This window comes from Nerophis ophidion, linkage group LG28 (assembly GCF_033978795.1).
Source record: "Nerophis ophidion isolate RoL-2023_Sa linkage group LG28, RoL_Noph_v1.0, whole genome shotgun sequence".
NCBI lineage: Eukaryota > Metazoa > Chordata > Actinopteri > Syngnathiformes > Syngnathidae > Nerophis > Nerophis ophidion.
In genome coordinates, this window is record NC_084638.1 from 18,223,496 (window position 1) to 18,231,225 (window position 7,730).

General features: G+C 40.9%; 1 non-coding gene across 1 annotated transcript; it reads left to right on the plus strand.

Annotated features, from left to right (window-relative positions):
• The first annotated feature begins 3,776 nt into the window (after nucleotides 1-3,776).
• Nucleotides 3,777-3,851, plus strand: trnaf-gaa (transfer RNA phenylalanine (anticodon GAA)). Its single transcript has one exon. It is a non-coding gene; the product is annotated as a tRNA-Phe (tRNA).
• The last annotated feature ends 3,879 nt before the right edge of the window (nucleotides 3,852-7,730 follow it).

Here is a 7,730-nt window from a genome sequence, read left to right on the forward strand (position 1 = left end):
CCAACATGGTAGAATCACATGATAGGCAGGTTGTATCATGTTTTTCTGTCAGAAGAGCAAGGGTTTGTTTGGACGAGCAATATGTAGCTGTATTGACAAGTATGGCAAGTTCCTGTAAATGTTGTAAGAAAAGCAAAAGGGTGCATTGCCAAAGGCGTAAAGCACATGGTATTCCCGCTCACTCTCCCATCCAAATACTAACCAGGCCTGACCGGGCTTAGATTCTCAGAGCTGACCAGATCCGGCATGCTCAGTGTAGTATGGCCGTAAACTGAGCAACTAACCTCAAAATCAGATTTTTAAATGTGACAAGCTGGTTGACAGGACCTTTCTGCAATGAGCAAGGTGCGTATGATACAATAATCACTGCTCTTTTTCTCAGCCTGTCTAACTCTTTGGACGTTCACGCCACTGGTAGCACTGAAGTGCCTTGATCGCACGTGGGTCACTGTTGGTGATACTGCAAACCTTGCTATCAATCTCAAACCCAGTCAAAACTAAAAAAACATGTATCACTTGAAAGTGAGAGTAGTAAAGCTGGGCTCAGTGTGACGTGAGGGTGCATCCAACACACTTACAGCAAGAGATGAACCACAACTTTCATACAGATATACTGTCTAACAACTTAAGTTTAACGCTTTGCGTCTTAACCTTCAGATGATCAGTTTAACGCTCTCCCACCTGAGCTAAAGTGGTTGTAAGGCATATTTGTGGTTTCTTTTGAAAACTACACAAACTAAATACAGGTTACAAGACTGCTCAGTGAAGTCTTTGCAGAAATGTAAAGAGACTAGCATCAGCTGCATGAATAAGGACTTGAACGCTGGACCCTCAGATTAAAAGTGTGATGCTCTGCTGTCTGAGCTACCCAGATCCTCTTCAAACCTGATTAGCCCAACATCTAAGAGAACAGTCATATTAGCAACCTCAGATGAACATGAATTAGTTAGGATGATCAGTGACAAGCTGGGAACTGTCAAAGCTCAACTCACCAATTGCTTGAACACAAACCTCATTATTGACAATCAATCCACTTTTACATCGTCATCAAGTAAGAAGGTTTTGACCAAAAAAGAAGCCACTCTCCCAAAGTTGCCAACTCTGAGCTGGATTTAACTTGGATGCTCCCCACATGTTCGAGCCAAATGCCTTGGGGACACACGTTTAATGGTCAGTTGAGACAAATAGTCAGCTACTTTTGTTAAAGTCCAATTAACAGTGAAATGGCTGAACAAGGTACACAAGAGGGTATTCAAACAAGATGGTTTCAAAGGGTTTCAGGCAGGTTAAATGAAGTTTAATTGTTTGCAATATCCCTAACATTCATGGTCGTAAAACATTCTTCAAAGACTTGGTCTCATATTGGTATATTTTTAAATTACATCTGCGGTCCCCTCCAAGGTTTCTCATTGTCATCCCACTGGGTTGAGTTTTTTCTTGCCCTGATGTGGGATCTGAGCCGAGGATGTCGTTGTGGCTTGTGCAGCCCTTTGAGACACTTGTGATTTAGGGCTATAAGTATACTTTGATTGTTTGATTGGTTGATTGATAATAAAGTGATTTAAAAATCTGAGTTAGTATCAGGTGATACTAACCTTCGATAACTCAGCTGGTAGAGCAGAGGATTGTATTTGCTCATGCTGAAATCCTTAGGTCGGTGGTTCAAATCCGGCTCGAAGGATCACCAGTTACCCTTTAAAAAAAAAAAAAAAAATCAACATAAACAACACAAGATACACATACAATTAGTGCACCAGCCCAAAAACTGTCCCTCCCTCATTCTCACTCATTCATACATTAAATCTTTGTGTGATGTCGTTCAAATAAGAATCAAAATAATGTCTTACATCCTGAGGATGTAAACTGCGTGTTGTTTTGGCGTAAGATATTTACGATATACAACCTGTCCTAAAGTAAGATGTTTCTTCTTTCTTCTGATGCAATGGATAAAGTGTCTCACTACGGCCTGCAAAATTCAAGGTTCAACTCCTGGCCAGCGTGCTGTTGTTTGTTAACTGAACTGAAACAATATTCAGTGCAATTTTTTGGGAAGTTTATTTTGCTTTTTTTTTTTTTTAATCTATAAACTGAAACATGTGTTGTTTTTTCTCTTTATTATTGCAAATAAATAACTGGTAGTTGTATCTGTTCTTATACTCAAGGCATTCAATCAGAATAAAGTGGGTGAGGAAAAAGGTGACCACAACAATATAAATGTGACTATTTTACATCTTAGCAGTTGTTCTTTACACCACAATGGAGTAAAACCTAAACATTTCCCCAGAACATTAAGTATTAGCACACGGATTGAGATGCTCTTACATGATGTCGTTCAAACAGAATGTGGCTTGAGCAGATTGTGCAACGTTAGACATCAGGGGACCAAATACATTATCAATCAAGATGAGTAGGTACAGCTGTGATGTTATAGTGGTTAGTACTCTGTGTTGTGGTCGCAGCAACCCCGGTTCAACTCTGGTTCATGGCACTTTACCGTTTAAACTGCCTTTTTTTTAAGCATGGTTCATAGTTGAAAGCATGGTTAGGGGTGGCATGGCGTAGTGCGTAGAGCGGCCGTGCCAGAAACCTGAGGGTTGCAGGTTTCGCTTCCCACCTATTGACATCTGAATCGCTGCCGTTGTGTCCTTGGGCAGGACACTTCACCCTTGCCCCCGGTGCCGCTCACACTGGTGAATGAATGATGAATGAATGATTGGTGGTGGTCGGAGGGGCCGTAGGCGCAAACTGGCAGCCACGCTTCTGTCAGTCTACCCCAGGGCAGCTGTGGCTACAGATGTAGCTTACCACCACCAGGTGTGAATGAATGTTAAGTCCCACTTCTCTGTGAGCGCTTTGAGTATCCAACAATAGAAAAGCGCGAAGTAAATCTAATCCATTATTATTATCATTATTATTCATCTACACTTGAATACTTAGTTATTAGCCTCCTTAAGTGTCACCACCTGCTGCCATCTTGTGGTTAGTCTACTCAGTTTCCCTTGTTGGTGCAGCAGACTTGTCTCTGACATTTGGTCTTCCTTAGAGTTCCTGTGTTTCCTGTGGGCGGAGCTGCAAGACATGCACAGCTGGATCTAATTTTACCTGCACTATATAAGCAGCACCTGGCCAACTGGATGGTACTTGGCTATTCCACTCTGTGACGGTGTTTGATGAGTCCTCCTAGTCTCTTTGTATTTTTGCCTCAGACCTGCTTGTCCATTCCCTGTGCCACCCAGTTGGTATGTATGTCGTAGTTTGCACGTCTTGCAATTTCGACTCTAGTTTTAGTTTAGTTTGTAGTTTAGCCTTTGTTCTTTTATCACGGTGCCTTTTTGTGTTCCTCTTTTTTCGCACCGTCGCCTTTTGTTGCATTCTAGTTTTTGAGCATTTTTGTATTGAATTTTTCTTATTTGTGAAGTAAAGACTATTTACTCTCAAATTCATCTGCATCCTTGGGTCCCTTTGTTCCATTGCTAAACAAACTGTGACACTTCATAATTTCTGAAAAATCTGGCAAATTTTTGCAATAATCATAACATTCTCGATAGTAAAACATTAATCAGAAACAATTTAGTACATTTTTTAGAGAGCCTGAAATGCTCAGTCATGGAGCGTAAGACATTGTTTTTGAGCTTCCAGGATTCAAGTGCCTGTTCTGCTGACCAATACTAGGCTTTGAGACCCCCTTGGAAAGGCCTCGTTCAACCCCTCAAAAGTCACCAATAGGGCAAACCTTGGTTACATTTTAATAAGCAAACCCGATTAATATTTATATAGCTGAAATAGCTCAGTTGGGAGAGCGTCAGACTGAAGTTCTGAAGGTCCCTGGTACGACCCCGGGTTTCGGAACATCTCTGTGTGCTTCTAAACCAGTTCTTCTAACTAATAAACCTTCTGTGGCTTTTACAATACTGAAATACTCTCCCTGACCTACCAGCCGTGCTGGTGGACTCCTAGTATCAGTTGTTGCACACCTCTCCTCCATTTTTAATTTGGACAACCGTTACGTGGTTTAACGGTGTATCGTTCCTTAAGCCAATGTTTGGTCTTTAACTGACCCTTACATCGGGCTATTTCAAACACAAATTTGTTGCCTTAGGAGTTTGTCTTGGACTGTATAACTTGAAACTGAAGTAATAAAGCTGAGGTCAGTTTGGCGTGAGGGTGCATCCAACACACTTACAGCAAAAGATTAACCATAACTTTTTCATACAGATACACTATCTTACAATTTGTGTTTAAAGTATTGCTTTTAATCCTTCAGATAATTGCATTAACGCTCTCCCACCTGAGCTGACGTGGATGTGAGGGATGTTTTTGGTTTCAGTTTTTCAAATGAAATAGAGAAAAAACAATCCCTGTTAAACTATTTAAACTTGATACAGATTACAAGGACTGCTACCTGGGGGCAAAGGACTATATTTTAAAAAGTGTAAGGAGGTTAACATCACCCGCCTGAACAGGGACTTGAAACCCTGGACCCTCAGATTAAGTCTGTCAACTGAGCTACCCAGGCCCTTTTCAATGCTGATTTGCCAACATCTGAGAGAACAGCCATATTGGCATTCTCAGGTGAAAGTGAATTAGTCAGCATGTTCAGTGACTATCTGGGAACTGTCAAAGCTCAAGCTCGCCAATTGCTTGAACCCAAAGCTAATTTTTGACAGTTAGACCAGTTTTACATCGTCATCAACAAAGAAGGTTTTGACCAAAAAAGAAGCTCTTCTCCCGAAGTTACCAACTCTGAGCTGTATTTAACTTGGATGATCCCCAGAATTTTGCCAGAAGCATTTTGCTTAAAGGGGAACATTATCACCAGACCTATGTAAGTGTCAATAAATACCTTGATGTTGCAGAAAAAAGACCATATATTTTTTTAACCAATTTCCGAACTCTAAATGGGTGAATTTTGGTGAATTAAACGCCTTTCTGTTTATCGCGCTGGAGGCGATGACATCAAAATGTGACGTTGCCGAGGTAATACACCCGCCATTTTCATTTTCAACACATTACGAACACCGGGTCTCAGCTCTGTTATTTTCCGTTTTTTTGACTATTTTTTGGAACCTTGAAGACATCATGCCTTGACGGTGTGTTGTCGGAGGGTGTAACAACACTAACAGGGAGGGATTCAAGTTGCACCACTGGCCCGAAGATGAGAAAGTGTCTGCTGCCAGACCCCCATTGAATGTGCTGGAGTGTCTGCACATTTTACCGGCGATGCTAAGGCAGACATGGCACAGAGATGTATGGATAACCTGCAGATGCATTTGCAACAATAGTCAACGAAATCACAAAGGTGAGTTTTGTTGATGTTGAATGCCAGCTAATCGATGCTATCATGCTACGCTAATCGATGCTAACATGCTATTTACCGGCGGTGCTAAAGCAGACATGGTACAGAGATGTATGGATAACCTGCAGATGCATTTGCAACGATAGTCAACGAAATCACAAAGGTGCGTTTTGTTGATGTTGACTGCCAGCTAATCGATGCTATCATGCTATGCTAATCGATGCTAACATGCTATTTACCGGCGGTACTAAAGCAGACATGGTACAGAGATGTATGGATAACCTGTAGATGCATTTGCAACTATATTACGTTTCCTTCCACCCACATAATGCGAAAAAAACACTTACCAATCGACGGATTTATGTTGCTCCAGTGTCAAAAGATGCGAAAGTCCTGATGGTTTGGTCCGCACATTTTACCGGCGATGCTAACGCAGCTATTCGGCCATGCTATGGCTATGAATAGCGTCAATAGTTATTCGCTCAATAGCTTCGGTTTCTTCTTCAATACGTTCATACTCCAACCATCCGTTTCAATACATGCGTAATCTGTTGAATCGCTTAAGTCGCTGAAATCCGAGTTTGAATCCGAGCTAATGTCACTATATCTTGCTGTGGTATTCCCATTTTTTGTTTACATTGGCAGCACTGTGTGACGTCACAGGGAAATGGATAGTGGTTTCGAAGATAGCGAAAATAAGGCACTTTAAAGCTTTATTTAGGGATATTCCGAGACCGGTAAAATTTTGAAAAAAACTTTAAAAAATACAACAAGCCACTGGGAACTGATTTTTTATTGTTTTTAACCCTTTTGAAATTGTGATAATTTTCCCCTTTAATTTTTTAGTGGAGGTTAGCTGCAACAGGTAAAGCTGGTGAAGGCCCAGGCTGCAACAAATCAAAGGTCACTAGATTTTAAAGTCCAACATAAGCAGTCAGTAAAGCCCTGTTTTGGTAGTAGACTGTGTGTTCTTTTGGTGTAAGATGTTTACGATACACAAGCTGTACTACAGTAAAACTACTTTTCACATAGGGCTAGTGGCGGAATGGATAACTGTCTGACTACAGATCAGAAGATTCTAGGTTCGACTCCTGGCAAGCTCACTGGTTTTCGTAAGTTGAACTGAAACAAAATTCAGTGTCATTTTTTTGGGAGTTATTGTTTTTTTTTTCATTTAAAATAAATATCTACTTACAGGAACATGCATTTTTTATTTTTTTATTTTTGTGACTAGTTAACAGCTGTAATTGTATAGTGGTTAGTACTCTTTGTTGTGGCCGCAGCAAAGCTTGTTTGAATTCGGTCATGGCACTTAACCCTTTTTTTCAAGCTGTTTGATGATTTTTCAAAAAAGAGGTATCTTGTCCCCTCTGGTAAGTGGTTGAACAAGATGTGAAACCAACCAGGTACTCTGGCAAAATTAAAAAATATCTATTTTATGTCATTACAGTATTGGCCTTGATGCATCATTTAATATGACTGATTAGAGCTTTGTGCTGTTACTTTAAACCTTGGTAAAATTGCATGATAAGCTTAATCAATCAATACTTTCTTTATTTTATTTCTTTATTTAGTTTATTTCGAACATGAACATACTTACAACATATTACATCAGACAATTTCCTACCATTTTATATTACATCATGTCCAAAAAGGAGTAGGAAGAAGCAAAGCTTATTTATTTCTACCCCTTTCCCACTTCAGAGCGTTTACAAATATATACATTCATTTACTGACCTTTTTTATAGTAAAATAGTAAAATGACATCCGTGAATGAGTAATACAACAGTTTTGTAATATGTAATTAATTAATTCAGTCATTATTAGCATAATGAGATGAAGAATATCTTATTTACTATAAGGTGTAAGTTTTTCTCATAATTCCTCTTCTTTGTACTTTGTAAGCACTATTAATTTGCACAACCTCTGGATCATATCAGTACAATGTTTAACTTCATTACTTAATCCATCCATCCAACCATTCATCTTCTTCCTCTTAGCCGAGGTCAGGTCGCGGGGGCAGCAGCCTAAGCAGGGAAGCCCAGACTTCCCTCTCCCCAGCCACTTCGTCCAGCTCTTCCCGGAGGAACCCAAGGCGTTCCCAGGCCAGCCGGGAGACATAGTCTTCCCAACGTGTCCTGGGTCTTCCCCGTGGCCTCCTACCAGTTGGACTTGCCCTAAATCCCGAGCACATGCCCGAACCACCTCATCTGGCTCCTCTCCATGTGGAGGAGCAGCGGCTTTACTTTGAGCTCCCCCCTGATGACAGAGCTTCTCACCCTATCTCTAAGGGAGAGCCCCGCCACCCGGAGGAGGAAACTCATTTGGGCCGCTTGTACCCGTGATCGTGTCCTTTCGGTCACAACCCAAAGCTCATGACCATAGGTGAGGATGGGAACGTAGATCGACCGGTAAATTGAGAGCTTTGCCTTTA